Source organism: Panulirus ornatus, chromosome 12 (assembly GCF_036320965.1).
Source record: "Panulirus ornatus isolate Po-2019 chromosome 12, ASM3632096v1, whole genome shotgun sequence".
In the NCBI taxonomy this organism is placed as follows: Eukaryota; Metazoa; Arthropoda; class Malacostraca; order Decapoda; family Palinuridae; genus Panulirus; species Panulirus ornatus.
In genome coordinates, this window is record NC_092235.1 from 15,085,160 (window position 1) to 15,102,257 (window position 17,098).

At 42.3% G+C, this 17,098-nt stretch overlaps 1 protein-coding gene across 13 annotated transcripts in view; it reads right to left on the reverse strand.

Annotated features, from left to right (window-relative positions):
- Positions 1-17,098, reverse strand: part of LOC139751795 (uncharacterized) — a 1,071,207-nt gene that overhangs the window by 95,891 nt on the left and 958,218 nt on the right. The gene's annotated exons all lie outside the window — the stretch shown is intronic.

Below are 17,098 nucleotides of genomic sequence, written 5' to 3' on the forward strand. Positions count from 1 at the left end.
CACTAACTGCAAGGTGACTGATACAACACTAACAGGAAGGTGACTGATACAACACTAACTGCAAAGTGACAGATAACAACACTAACAGCAAGGTGACAGATAACAACACTAACTGCAAGGTGACAGATAACAACACTAACTGCAAGGTGACTGATACAACACTAACTGCAAGGTGACTGATACAACACTAACTGCAAGGTGACTGATACAACACTAACTGCAAGGTGACAGATAACAACACTAACAGCAAGGTGACAGATAACAACACTAACTGCAAGGTGACTGATACAACACTAACTGCAAGGTGACTGATACAACACTAACTGCAAGGTGACAGATAACAACACTAACAGCAAGGTGACAGATAACAACACTAACTGCAAGGTGACAGATAACAACACTAACAGCAAGGTGACAGATAACAACACTAACTGCAAAGTGACAGATAACAACACTAACTGCAAGGTGACAGATACAACACTAACAGCAAAGTGACAGATAACAACACTAACTGCAAGGTGACAGATACAACACTAACAGCAAAGTGACAGATAACAACACTAACAGCAAGGTGACATATAACAACACTAACAGCAAAGTGACAGATAACAACACTAACTGCAAGGTGACAGATACAACACTAACAGCAAGGCGACATATAACAACACTAACTGCAAGGTGACTGATACAACACTAACTGCAAGGTGACTGATACAACACTAACTGCAAGGTGACTGATACAACACTAACTGCAAGGTGACAGATAACAACACTAACTGCAAGGTGACAGATAACAACACTAACTGCAAGGTGACTGATACAACACTAACTGCAAGGTGACAGATAACAACACTAACTGCAAGGTGACTGATACAACACTAACTGCAAGGTGACTGATACAACACTAACTGCAAGGTGACTGATACAACACTAACTGCAAGGTGACAGATAACAACACTAACTGCAAGGTGACTGATACAACACTAACTGCAAGGTGACAGATAACACCACTAACAGCAAGGTGACTGATAACAACACTAACTGCAAGGTGACTGATAACAACACTAACTGCAAGGTGACAGATAACAACACTAACTGCAAGGTGACTGATAACAACACTAACTGCAAGGTGACTGATACAACACTAACTGCAAGGTGACTGATAACAACACTAACTGCAAGGTGACTGATACAACACTAACTGCAAGGTGACTGATACAACACTAACTGCAAGGTGACAGATAACAACACTAACTGCAAAGTGACAGATAACAACACTAACTGCAAGGTGACAGATAACAACACTAACTGCAAGGTGACTGATAACAACACTAACTGCAAGGTGACTGATACAACACTAACTGCAAGGTGACTGATACAACACTAACTGCAAGGTGACAGATAACAACACTAACTGCAAGGTGACTGATACAACACTAACTGCAAGGTGACTGATACAACACTAACTGCAAGGTGACAGATAACAACACTAACTGCAAGGTGACAGATAACAACACTAACTGCAAGGTGACAGATAAAAACACTAACTGCAAGGTGACAGATAACAACACTAACTGCAAGGTGACTGATACAACACTAACTGCAAAGTGACAGATAACAACACTAACTGCAAGGTGACAGATAACAACACTAACTGCAAGGTGACTGATACAACACTAACTGCAAGGTGACAGATAACAACACTAACCACAAGGTGACAGATAACAACACTAACTGCAAAGTGACAGATAACAACACTAACTGCAAGGTGACAGATAACAACACTAACTGCAAGGTGACAGATACAACACTAACTGCAAGGTGACAGATAACAACACTAACTGCAAGGTGACAGATAACAACACTAACTGCAAGGTGACAGATAACAACACTAACTGCAAGGTGACAGATAACAACACTAACTGCAAAGTGACAGATAACAACACTAACTGCAAGGTGACTGATACAACACTAACAGCAAGGTGACTGATACAACACTAACTGCAAGGTGACATATAACAACACTAACTGCAAGGTGACAGATAACAACACTAACAGCAAGGTGACTGATACAACACTAACTGCAAGGTGACAGATAACAACACTAACCACAAGGTGACAGATAACAACACTAACTGCAAGGTGACAGATAACAACACTAACTGCAAGGTGACAGATAACAACACTAACTGCAAGGTGACAGATACAACACTAACTGCAAGGTGACAGATAACAACACTAACTGCAAGGTGACTGATACAACACTAACTGCAAGGTGACTGATACAACACTAACTGCAAGGTGACAGATAACAACACTAACCGCAAGGTGACAGATAACAACACTAACTGCAAGGTGACTGATACAACACTAACTGCAAAGTGACAGATAACAACACTAACAGCAAGGTGACAGATAACAACACTAACTGCAAGGTGACAGATAACAACACTAACTGCAAGGTGACAGATAACAACACTAACTGCAAGGTGACAGATAACAACACTAACTGCAAGGTGACAGATAACAACACTAACCACAAGGTGACAAATTCAACACAGACCATAAAGACATACTAAATGGTCTCATTCACACAATCAAAGGGAAAACTGGTCGAATCCAAACAATTAAGACTCTAAATGAGCTCATTTAGCCCTTTCAGACATTAATTACTTTCATCTACCCCATTAGGAAACTAACTGGTGTCACTCAACCCACTAAGCCATCGTATGGTCGAATCCAGGCACTTACGACACTAAATGTCTCATGAAACCCATGAAGTGGCAAACTGGCAACAATAAACTAAGGAAATGACAAGTACACTAACAGACAAATAACACCCACAACAACAGACGCAAGGCTTCCGCAAACAACAGCCAAAACAATGAACAACAACAAAAAATAAAAGCAAAGTCTTCATCTCCCATGTGCAGACATGAAACAAAAGAACAGTCACGTGGGGGCGGCGAACCAACTCCCCCAGAGAGAAATGACTAACTTCCCCAGAGACAAGAGCGACAGCTTCCCCTGAAAGAAAAGTACCAACTTCCATCGGAAGAAAACAAAACCCCCAACTCCCCCCAGAGAAAAAAATCTCCCACTCCTTCCCCCCCCAAAAAAAACACCACCACCGACCTCTCCTCACCCCAGAGGATACGACAGTTAGGTTTCTAACTGTCGTATCATCATGATCAAGTCAGCTGCTCCTGGGCCGGGCAAGTCATGTTTACACCTTCCCTCTCACGACCAACCAACCACACACACACACACACTTGCAGCATCCCCCTGGTGTGGGGATATCATCACAACTACCCCCCCTGGATCGTTGGCTGGTTAACGAGTCCTGAACGTGTCTAGCAAAGAGGGTTGTCACACCGAAGGTCGTCGACGTCCAGCTTTACCTACCCAGCAGAAGTACCCTGAAGACCTTCACCAGTTTATGAGACAGTTCTAACAACCAGACCTGGGTGGTTCGTTGGGGCTTCAGGCCTGCCAACTACCGGGGTCGTTAGAGCAGTACAGCCTCAAGTGATGACTACTTAAACAACAGCAAACTGAACAATCATCTTCAGGTGTTGATGACACATCTCGAGCCATGATTGGTGTGGGTCGTCAGGGGTGAGGTCAACTGGTGGCCACCTTACTCATGTGTTCACCAGGACTCCAACACCACACAACCTCTACTGTACATTACATGGCCTTCCACACCTGCTACACACACACTTGGCGCTTCTATGGTAGATACAGCCTTGTCGCTCCCACGGTAGATACAGCCTTGGAGTTCCCTTAGTAGACACAGCCTTGGCGTTCCCCTGGTAGACACAGCCTTGGCGTTCCCCCGGTAGACACAGCCTTTGCGCCCCTTTGGTAGATACAACCTTGGCGCCCCGCTGGTAGACATAGCCTTGACGCCCCACTGGTAGGTACAGCCTTGGCGTTCTCCAAGTAGACAGAACCTTGGCGCCCCCCTGGTAGACGCAGCCTTGGCGCCCCCCTGGTAGACGCAGCCTAGGCGCCCGGCTGGTAGACAGAACCTTGGCGCCCCCCTGGTAGACGCAGCCTTGGCGCCCCCCTGGTAGACGCAGCCTTCTTTCCTATGAACTTAATCTCTTACCCTGGCCGCCCAAACGTAATAATATCGTCGTGAGGGAAAATATGAAATGAGATTATCACATCGACCGGAAACCTCTCCCTCCCGTGTCCCAAACACAGACTTCACCATACATATTTCTCGTGTGTTGCAGCGGCTGTGTGGGGAGGCCTGCGAACGTGCAGCTGGGCGAACAAGAGCCAGGGATAACCCCACACAGCCACGAGAACACATCTCGAGATCATATTTTGCCGTCAGGCGGGGTCCACCGCGTAGCGATCACCGTACAATCTCGCTTCATTGACAACGTTCTCCAGTGCAGCGATGTACACTGAATGGTTATCAGTTCTGGATTTATCTGGAACGGTTTATAGCTTTTCATCAAGACTTCTATTGAATCTTTCTGTCATTATTCCGTGAAGATTCTGTTTCTTAATGTTAGATGGGATGGTATAAGTAACTAATGACAGGTATCTCCTTTGAAGAATGTATGTGAGAAATACTTAGAAAAACAGATGGATTTGTATGCAGCATTTATGGATCTGGAGAAGGCATATGATAGAGTTGATAGAGATGCTCTGTGGAAGGTATTAAGAATATATGGTGTGGGTGGCAAGTTGTTAGAAGCAGTGAAAAGTTTGTATCGAGGATGTAAGGCATGTGTACGTGTAGAAAGAGAGGAAAGAGACTGGTTCTCAGTGAATGTCGGTTTGTGGCAGGGGTGTGTGATGTCTCCATGGTTGTTTAATTTGTTTATGGATGGGGTTGTTAGGGAGGTGAATGCAAGGGTTTTGGAGAGAGGGGCAAGTATGCAATCTGTTGTGGATGAGAGCTTGGGAAGTGATTCAGTTGTTGTTCGCTGATGATACAGCGCTGGTGGCTGATTAGGGTGAGAAACTGCAGAAGTTGGTGAATGAGTTTGGTAAGTGTGTAAATGAAGAAAGCTGAGAGTACACGTCAATAAGAGCAAGGTTATTAGGTACAGTAGGGTTAGGGGACAACTCAATTGGGAGGTAAGTTTAAATGGAGAAAAACTGGAGAAAGTGAAGCGTTTTAGATATATGGGAGTGGATTTACCAGCGTATGGAACCATGGAAGCGGGTGGGGGAGGGGGCGTAAGGTTCTGGGAGCGTTGAAGAATCTGTGGAAGGCGAGAACATTATCCCGCAGAGCAAAAATGGGTATGTTTGAAGGAATAGTGGATCCAACAATGTTATATGGTTGCTAGGCATGGGCATGGGTAGTGCGGAGGAGGGTGGATATGTTGGAAATGAGATGTTTGAGGACAATGTGTGGTGTGAGGTGGTTTGAAAGGGTAGAAGAGATGTGTGGTAATAAAATGGGTGTGGATGAGAGAGCAGAAGAAGGTGTATCTAAATGGATTGGTCACATAGAGAATGAGTGTGAAAAGACTGACCAAGAGGATATATGTGTTAGAGATGGAAGGAAAGAGAAGTAGGAGAACAAACTGGAGGTGGAAGGATGACGTGAAAAAGAATTTGAGCGATCAGGACCTGAACATGCAGGAGGGTGAAAGGCGTGTAAGGAATAGAGTGAACTGGAACGATGTGGTATACCTGGGTCGACATGCTGTCAATGGATTGAAAAGGGGCATGTGAAGCATCTGTTGTAAGCCATGGAAAGTTCTGTGGGGCCTGGATGTGGAAAGGGAGCTGTGGTTTCGGTGCATTACACATGGCAGCTAGAGACTGAGTGTGAACGAATGTGGCCTTTGATGTCTTTTTCCAGCGCTACCTCGCGCGTGTGCGGGGGGAGGGGGTTGTCATTTCATGTGTGGCGGGGTGGCGACGGGAATGAATAAAGGCAGCAAGTATGAATTATGTACATGTGCATATATGTATATGTCTGTGTAAGTATATATATGTATACGCTGAAATGTAGAGGTATGTATATGTGCGTGTGTGGACGTCTATGTATATACATGTGTATGTGGGTCGGTTGGGCCCTTCTTTCGTCTGTATCCTTGTGCTACCTCGCTAACACGGGAAACAGCGACAAATTATAATATGTAAATAACACACATATATATATATATATATATATATATATATATATATATATATATATATATATATATATATATATATATATATATATATATATATATCATTTGTGTGAGGAAGTGCCAGGAGACTGAGTACAGAATGGAAAAAGGTGAGAATAAAGGATGTAAGGGGAATGGGGGAGGAATGGGATGAATTTAAGGAAGCAGTGATGGCTTGTGCAAAAGCTTATGGCATGAGAAGCGTGGGAGGTGGGCAGATTAGAAAGAACAGAGAGTGGTGGGACGAAGAAATGAGATTATTAGTGAAAGAGAAGAAAGAGGCATTTGGACGATTTTTGCAGGGAAGTAATACAAATGACTGGGAGATATATAAAAGAAAGAAGCAGGAGGTCAAGAGAAAGGTGCAACAGGCGAAAAAGAGGGCAAATGAGAGTTGGAGTGAGAGAGTATCATTAAATTTTAGGGAGAATAAAAAGATGTCTTGGAAGGAGGTATATAAAGTGCGTAAGACAAGGGAAGAAATGGGAACATCAGTGAAGGGGGCTAAAGGGGAGGTGATAGCAAGTAGTGATGATGTGAGAAGGAGATGGAGTGAGTCTTTTGAAGGTTTGTTGAATGTGTCTGATGATAGAGTGGCAGATATAGGGTGTTTTGGTCGAGGTGGTGTGCAAAGTGAGAGGGTTAGGGAGAATGATTTGGTAAACAAAGAAGAGGTAGTAAAAACTTTGTGGAAGATGAAATCCAACAAGGCAGCGGGTTTGGATAGTATTGCAGTGGAATTTATTAAAAAAGGGGGTGATTGTATTGTTGACTGGTTGGTAAGGTTATTTAATGTATGTATGACTCAGGGTGAGGTGCCTGAGGACTGGCGGAGTGCTTGCATAGTGCCAGTGTACAAAGGCAAAGGGGATGAGAGTGAGTGCTCAAATTACAGAGGTATAAGTTTGTTGAGTATTCCTGGTAAATTATATGGGAGGGTATTGATTGAGGGGGTGAAGGCATGTACAGAGCATCAGATTGGGGAAGAGCAGTGTGGTTTCAGAAGTGGTAGAGGATGTGTGGATCAGGTGTTTGCTTTAAAAAATGTGTGTGAGAAATACTTAGAAAAGCAAATGGATTTGTATGTTGCATTCATGGATCTGGAGAAGGCATATGATAGAGTTGATAGAGATGCTCTGTGGGAGGTAAGTTGTTTGAAGCAGTGAAAAGTTTTTATCGAGGATGTAAGGCATGTGTACGGGTAGGAAGAGAGAAAAGTGATTGGTTCTCAGTAAATGTTGGTTTGCGGCAGGGGTGCGTGATGTCTACATGGTTGTTTAATTTGTTCATGGATGGGGTTGTTAGGGAGGTGAATGCAAGAGTTTTTGGAAAGAGGTGCAAGTATGCAGTCTGTTGTGGATGAGAGAGCTTGGGAAGTGGGTCAGTTGTTGTTCGCTGGTGATACAGCGCTGGTGGCTGATTCGTGTGAAAAACTGCAGAAGCTGGTGACCGAGTTTGGTAAAGTGTGCGAAAGAAGAAAGCTGAGAGTAAATGTGAATAAGAGCAAGGTTATCAGGTACACTAGGGTTGAGGGACAAGTCAACTGGGAGGTGAATTTGAAAGGAGAAAAACTGGAGGAAGTGAAGTGTTTTAGATAACTGGGAGTGGATTTGGCAGCGGATGGAGCAATGGAAGCGGAAGTGAATCATAGGACTGGGTGGGGGGCGAAAGTTCTGGGAGCGTTGAAAAATGTGTGGAAGTCGAGAACGTTATCTTGGAAAGCAAATATGGGTATGTTTGAAGGAATAGTGGTTCCAACAATATCATATGGTTGCGAGGCGTGGGCTGTAGATAGAGTCGTACGGAGGAGGGTGGATAAGCTAGAAATGAGATGTTTGAGGACAATATGTGGTGTGAGGTGGTTTGATCGAGTAAATAATGAAAGGGTAAGAGAGATGTGAGGTAATAAAAAGAGTGTGGTTGAGAGAGCAGAAGAGGGTGTTTTGAAATGGTTTGGTCACATGGAGAGGATTAGTGACGAAAGATTGACCAAGAGGATATATGGTGTCAGAGATGGAGGGAACGAGAAGAAGTGGGAGACCAAATTGGAGGTGGAGAGACGGAGTGAAAAAGATTTTGAGTGATCGGGGCCTGAACATGCAGGAGGGTGATATGCGTGCAAGGAATAGAGTGAATTGGAACGATGTGGTGTATCGGGCACGACGTGCTGTCAATGGATTGAGCCAGGCATGTGAAGTGTCAAGGATAAACCATTGAAAGTTTTGTGGGGCCTGGATGTGGAAAGGGAGCTGTGGTTTCGGTGGATATAAATGACAGCTAGAGACTGTGAACGAATGTGGCCTTTGTTGTCTTTTCCTAGCGCTATCTCGTGCACATGCGGGGGAAGGGGAATTTTCATTTCATGGTTGGCGGGGTGGCGACGAGAATGAATAAGGGCAGACAGTATGAAATACGTACTTGTGTATATATGTATATGTCTGTGTGTGTATATATGTGTATCCGTTGAGATGTATAGGTATGTATATGTGCGTGTGTGGATGTGTATGTGGGTGTGTTGGGCCATTCTTTCGTATGATTCTTTGCGCTACCTCGCTAACGCTGGAGACAGCGACAAAGTATAATAAATATAAATAAATAAATAAATAAATATATATGTGTGTGTGTGTGTGTGTGTGTGTGTGTGTGTGTGTGTTAATATGCTGAGAGGGGCAACTGGAGGGATGTCTGATCATTATCTTGTGGAGGCGAAGGTGAAGATTTGTAGAGGTTTTCAGAAAAGAAGAATGTTGGGGTGAATAGAGTGGTGAGAGTGAGCTTGGAAAGGAGACTTGTGTGAATAAGTACCTAAGTACCAGGAGAGATTGAGTGTACCATGGGAAAAAGGTAAGAACAAATGACGTAAGGGGAGTGGGAGGAGGAATGGGATGTATTTAGGGAAGCAGTGACAGCTTGCGCAAAAGAGGCATATGGCATGAGAAAGGTGGCAGGTGGCCAGATTAGAAAGGGTAGTAAGTGGTGGTATGGAGAAGTAAGATTGTTAGTAAAAGAGAAGAGAGAGGCATTTGGACGATTTTTGCAGGGAAACAGTGCAAATGACTGGGAGATGTATAAAAGAAAGTGGCAGGAGGCCAAGAGAATGGTGGTGGAGGTAAACTTGAGGGCAAATGAGAGTTGCGGTGAAGGAGTATTGTTAAATTTCAGGGAGAATTAGATGTTTTGGAAGGAGTTAAATAAAGTGCGGAAGAGAAGAGAACAAATGGGAACATCGGTGAAGGGGGCTAATGGAGAGGTAATAACAAGTAGTGGTGAATTGAGAAGGAGATGGTGTGAGTATTTTGAAGGTATGTTGAATGTATCTGATGATAAGAGTGGGAGATATAGGGTGTTTTGGTCGAGGTGGTGTGCGAAGTGAAAGGGTTAGGGAGAATGGTTTGGCACACAGAAAAGAGATAGTGAAAGCTTTGCGGAAGATGAAAGCCGGCAAGGCGACGGGTTCGGATGTTATTGCTGTGGAATTAATTAAAAAAGGAGTGATAGTTTGTTGACTGGTTGGTGAGGATATTCAGTGTATGTATGGTTTATGGTGAAGTGCCTCAGGATTAGCGGAATGCATGCACAGTGCCACTGAACAAAGGCAAAGGGGATAAAGGTGAGTGTTCAAGTTACAGAGGTATAAGTTTGTTGAGTATTCCAGTGAAATTATATGGGAGGGTATTGATTGAGAGGGTGAAGGCATGTACAGAGCATCAGATTGGGGAAGAGCAGTGTGGTTTCAGAAGTGGCAGAGGATGTGTGGATTAGGTGTTTGCTTTAAAGAATGTATGTGAGAAATCTTAGAAAAACAAATGGACATGTATGTGGCATTTATGGATCTGAAGAAAGCATACGATGGAGTTGACAGACACTGCAGAAGCTGGTGGCTGAGTTTGGTAAAGTGTGTGAAAGAAGAAAGCTGAGAGTAAATGTGAATAAGAGCAAGGTTATTAGGCTCAGTAGGGTTGAAGGAAAAGTCAACTAGGAGGCAAGTTTGAATGGAGAAAAAGTGGAGAGAGTGAAGTGTTTTAGATATCTGGGAGTGGATTTAGCAGCGAATGGAACCATGGAAGCGAAAGTGAGTCACAAGGTGGGGAAGGGGGGAAGGTTCAGGAAGCGTTGAAAAATGTGTGGAGGCGAAAACGTGATCTCGGAGAGCAAAAATTGGTGTTTGAGGGAATAGTGGTTCCAACAATGTTATATTGTTGGAAGGTGTGGGATATAGATAGGGCTTGTGCGGAGGAGGGTGGATGTGTTGGAAATGAGATGTATGAAGACAATAAGTGGTGTGAGGTGCTTTGATCGAGTAAGTAATGAAAGGGTAAGAGAAATGTTTGGCAATAAAAAGTGCCGTTGTGAGAGCAGAAGAGGGTATATTGAAATGATATGGTCACATGGAGAGAATGAGTGAGGAAAGATTGACAAAGAAGATAAATGCGTCAGAGGAGGAGGGAACGAAGAGAAGTGAGAGACCAAAGTGGAGGCGGACGGATGGAGTGAAAAAAGATTTTGAGCGATTGGGGCCTGAACATACAGGAGGGTGAAAGGCGTGCAAGGAATAGAGTGAATTGAACCGATGTGGTATACCGGGGTAAATGTTCTGTCAATGGATTGAACCAGGGTAAGTGAAGCGTCTGCGGTAAACCATGGAAAGTTTTGTGGGGCCTGGATGTGGAAAGGGAGCTGTGGTTTCGGTGCATTACACATGACAGCTAGAGACTGAGTGTGAACGAATGTGTTACGGGGTAGCGACGGGAATCAATAAAGACAGCAAGTATGAATATGTATATGCGTAGATATATGTATATGTCTGTGTATGAATATGTATGTATACGCTGAAATGTATAGGTATGTATATGTGCGTGTGTGGGCGTGTATGTATATATATGTGTATGTAGGTGGGTTGGGCCATTCTTTCGTCTGTTTCCTTGCGTTACCTCGCAAAAAGTATAATATATAAAAATTAACATAAATATATACACATATACACCTGTACTAAGTAATCTTTATATGGAAGTTTTTGAAACAAAATTACTAAAGGATATCTTACCTTCTAATGCAATTTGGTTTAGGTATGTAGATGATGTTCTTTGTGTTTGGCCAACAAATGAAAATTTACAAATATTTCTCCCCTTACTTAACAATTTAGTACCTTCCATCAAATTTACTATAGAAAATGAAAATAATGGTATGTTACCATTTTTAGATTGCATGATCCATAGGCAAGGAAACAAGTTTAAGTTTAGCATATACAGAAAACCTACCAATGTATGCTCATATATCCATTATTACTCATCTCAACATGACAGAGTTAAATTATCATCATTTCAATCTATGTTCCTTAAGGCATTACATATTTGCAGTCCAGAGTTTATTGATGATGAGTTTGAGAAGATATATTCTATTGGATCTAAGTTAAAGTACCCTAGATATTTCATTGATAAATCCCTCAAGTTAGCAAAGGAATCATTTCATAGAGTTGAGCCCAAACCTCCCATTGACACCAAAAATCTTTCAGTTCTCCCTTTTAATAATAATTTCACTTTACTTCCCACGTTGCTTAAATCCTTTAATGTAGATGTTGCCTTCAGCAACAATAATACTATAAGGAATATCTTAATTAGGAATTCACCAGAAAATTCTCTTGGATGCATCTATAAAGTGCCATGTGGAAATTGTGATAAATTTCATGTTGGGCAGACTGGTAAGGATCTTTCTGTTAGACTTAAGCAACATAAATATAGTATAAGAACGGGACAAGAATCAAATGCCTTGTTTAATCACGTTAAAAACTATGATCATTGTATTGACTGGAGTAATGCCATCTCAGTTATGAACTCTTAACTTTATTACCACGAGAAATATCACTGAATCTTCTATCATTAAATACACGAAGAATTATAATCTTAATATTAGTGAAGGTCTCTACAAATTAGATAACTTTATTGTTGATATAATTTGTAAAATGTTAAGTTTATGAACGCTCGTTGTATGTCTTGGAGAATCGCAAGTTTATCAAATGGCGTCCTGGCTTCGTCTCTTCGATGTATATCAGCTGACTTATATTTCTCTCTTGTGTCTCCCCTGATGATGTGATTATTACACGAAAGTGCACTTGGGAAATTATCGTGTTTCATTTTCCCCGTGGACTAATAGGAAAGAAAAAAAAAAAAAAAAATATATATATATATATATATATATATATATATATATATATATATATATATATATATATATTTTCCCTGGGGATAGGGGAGAAAGAATACTTCCCACGTATTCCCTGCGTGTCGTAGAAGGCGACTAAAAGGGAAGGGAGCGGGGGGCTGGAAATCCTCCCCTCTCGTTTTTTTTTTTTAATTTTCCAAAAGAAGGAACAGAGAAGAGGGCCAGGTGAGGATATTCCCTCAAAGGCCCAGTCCTCTGTTCTTAACGCTACCTCGCTATCGCGGGAAATGGCGAATAGTATAACAAAAAAAAAAAAAAAAATATATATATATATATATATATATATATATATATATATATATATATATATATATATTCCAATGAGTCCATAGGGACTCATAGGAATATACTTATTCACGCGCAAATTTATGATCCTTTCCAATACATACATATATATATATATATATATATATATATATATATATATATATATATATATATATATATATATATATATATATATTTTTTTTTTTTTTTTATACTTTGTCGCTGTCTCCCGCGTTTGCGAGGTAGCGCAAGGAAACAGACGAAAGAAATGGCCCAACCCCCCCCCATACACATGTACATACATACGTCCACACACGGAAATATACATACCTACACAGCTTTCCATGGTTTACCCCGGACGCTTCACATGCCTTGATTCAATCCACTGACAGCACGTCAACCCCTGTATACCACATCGCTCCAATTCACTCTATTCCTTGCCCTCCTTTCACCCTCCTGCATGTTCAGGCCCCGATCACACAAAATCCTTTTCACTCCATCTTTCCACCTCCAATTTGGTCTCCCTCTTCTCCTCGTTCCCTCCACCTCCGACACATATATCCTCTTGGTCAATCTTTCCTCACTCATCCTCTCCATGTGCCCAAACCATTTCAAAACACCCTCTTCTGCTCTCTCAACCACGCTCCTTTTTATTTCCACACATCTCTCTTACCCTTACGTTACTTACTCGATCAAACCACCTCACACCACACATTGTCCTCAAACATCTCATTTCCAGCACATCCATCCTCCTGCGCACAACTCTATCCATAGCCCACGCCTCGCAACCATACAACATTGTTGGAACTACTATTCCTTCAAACATACCCATTTTTGCTTTCCGGGATAATGTTCTCGACTTCCACACATTTTTCAAGGCTCCCAAAATTTTCGCCCCCTCCCCCACCCTATGATCCACTTCCGCTTCCATGGTTCCATCCGCTGACAGATCCACTCCCAGATATCTAAAACACTTCACTTCCTCCAGTTTTTCACCATTCAAACTCACCTCCCAATTGACTTGACCCTCAACCCTACTGTACCTAATAACCTTGCTCTTATTCACATTTACTCTTAACTTTCTTCTTCCACACACTTTACCAAACTCCGTCACCAGCTTCTGCAGTTTCTCACATGAATCCGCCACCAGCGCTGTATCATCAGCGAACAACAACTGACTCACTTCCCAAGCTCTCTCATCCCCAACAGACTTCATACTTGCCCCTCTTTCCAAGACTCTTGCATTTACCTCCCTAACAACCCCATCCATAAACAAATTAAACAACCATGGAGACATCACACACCCCTGCCGCAAACCTACATTCACTGAGAACCAATCACTTTCCTCTCTTCCTACACGTACACATGCCTTACATCCTCGATAAAAACTTTTCACTGCTTCTAACAACTTGCCTCCCACACCATATATTCTTAATACCTTCCACAGAGCATCTCTATCAACTCTATCATATGCCTTCTCCAGATCCATAAATGCTACATACAAATCCATTTGCTTTTCTAAGTATTTCTCACATACATTCTTCAAAGCAAACACCTGATCCACACATCCTCTACCACTTCTGAAACCACACTGCTCTTCCCCAATCTGATGCTCTGTACATGCCTTCACCCTCTCAATCAATACCCTCCCATATAATTTACCAGGAATACTCAACAAACTTATACCTCTGTAATTTGAGCACTCACTCTTATCCCCTTTGCCTTTGTACAATGGCACTATGCACGCATTCCGCCAATCCTCAGGCACCTCACCATGAGTCATACATACATTAAATAACCTTACCAACCAGTCAACAATACAGTCACCCCCTTTTTTAATAAATTCCACTGCAATACCATCCAAACCTGCTGCCTTGCCGGCTTTCATCTTCCGCAAAGCTTTTACTACCTCTTCTCTGTTTACCAAATCATTTTCCCTAACCCTCTCACTTTGCACACCACCTCGACCCAAACACCCTATATCTGCCACTCTGTCATCAGACACATTCAACAAACCTTCAAAATACTCATTCCATCTCCTTCTCACATCACCACTACTTGTTATCACCTCCCCATTTACGCCCTTCACTGAAGTTCCCATTTGCTCCCTTGTCTTACGCACCCTATTTACCTCCTTCCAGAACATCTTTTTATTCTCCCTAAAATTTACTGATAGTCTCTCACCCCAACTCTCATTTGCCCTTTTTTTCACCTCTTGCACCTTTCTCTTGACCTCCTGTCTCTTTCTTTTATACTTCTCCCGCTCAATTGCATTTTTTCCCTGCAAAAATCGTCCAAATGCCTCTCTCTTCTCTTTCACTAATACTCTTACTTCCTCATCCCACCACTCACTACCCTTTCTAAACAGCCCACCTCCCACTCTTCTCATGCCACAAGCATCTTTTGCGCAATCCATCACTGATTCCCTAAATACATCCCATTCCTCCCCCACTCCCCTTACTTCCATTGTTCTCACCTTTTTCCATTCTGTACACAGTCTCTCATGATACTTCTTCACACAGGTCTCCTTCCCAAGCTCACTTACTCTCACCACCTTCTTCACCCCAACATTCACTCTTCTTTTCTGAAAACCCATACTAATCTTCACCTTAGCCTCCACAAGATAATGATCAGACATCCCTCCAGTTGCACCTCTCAGCACATTGACATCCAAAAGTCTCTCTTTCGCACGCCTGTCAATTAACACGTAATCCAATAACGCTCTCTGGCCATCTCTCCTACTTACATAAGTATACTTATGTATATCTCGCTTTTTAAACCAGGTATTCCCAATCATCAGTCCTTTTTCAGCACATAAATCTACAAGCTCTTCACCATTTCCATTTACAACACTGAACACCCCATGCATACCAATTATTCCCTCAACTGCCACAATACTCACCTTTGCATTCAAATCACCCATCACTATAACCCAGTCTCGTGCATCAAAACCGCTAACACACTCATTTAGCTGCTCCCAAAACACTTGCCTCTCATGATCTTTCTTCTCATGCCCAGGTGCATATGCACCAATAATCACCCACCTCTCTCCATCAACTTTCAATTTTACCCATATTAATCGAGAATTTACTTTCTTACATTCTATCACATACTCCCACAACTCCTGTTTCAGGAGTATTGCTACTCCTTCCCTTGCTCTTGTCCTCTCACTAACCCCTGACTTCACTCCCCAGACATTTCCAAACCACTCTTCCCCTTTACCCTTGAGCTTCGTTTCACTCAGAGCCAAAACATCCAGGTTCCTTTCCTCAAACATACTACCTATCTCTCCTTTTTTCACATCTTGGTTACATCCACACACATTTAGGCACCCCACTCTGAGCCTTCGAGGAGGATGAGCACTCCCCGCGTGACTCCTTCTTCTGTTTCCCATTTTAGAAAGTTAATACAAGGAGGGGAGGATTTCCGGCCCTCCGCTCCCGTCCCCTCTAGTCGCTTTCTACGGCACGCGAGGAATACGTGGGAAGTATTCTTTCACCCCTATCCCCAGGGATAATATACATATATATATATACACAAACACACACACACACACACACACACACACGCACACACACACACACACACACACACACACATACATATATATACATATGAAAAATGTAAGAAACAATTTAGAAAACAAACTTTTAGCTTGAAATGAATGAAAAAATGAACGTCACATAATGGTTCAACCTCTGGCTATGGAAAAGGAAATGTACAATTTATTCACACAAACGTCAATAGCAGTTCTCATCAATTTCACCACTGAATCAATAAGCTTCAATATATATATATATATATATATATATATATATATATATATATATATATATATATATATATATATATATATTCATCGAGGATGTAAGGCACGTGTACGTGTAGGAAGAGAGGAAAGTGATTGGCTCTCAGTGAATGTAGGTTTGCGGCAGGGGTGTGTGATGTCTCCATGGTTGTTTAATTTGTTTATGGATGGGGTTGTTAGGGAGGAGAATGCAAGAGTTTTGGAAAGAGGGGCAAGTATGCAGTCTGTTGTGGATGAGAGAGCTTGGGAAGTGAGCCAGTTGTTGTTCGCTGATGACACAGCGCTGGTGGCTGATTCATGTGAGAAACTGCAGAAGCTGGTGACTTAGTTTGGTAAAGTGAGAGAAAGAAGAAAGTTAATAGTGAATGTGAATAAGAGCAAGGTTATCAGGTACAGTAGGGTTGAGGGTCAAGTCAATTGGGAGGTAAGTTTGAATGGAGAAAAACTGGAGGAAGTAAAGTGTTTTAGATATCTGGGAGTGGATCTGGCAGCGGATGGAACCATGGAAGCGGAAGTGAATCATAGGGTGGGGGAGGGGGCGAAAGTTCTGGGAGCCTTGAAGAATGTTTGGAAGTCGAGAACATTATCTCGGAAAGCAAAAATGGCTATGTTTGAAGGAATAGTGGTACAACAATGTTGTATGGTTGCG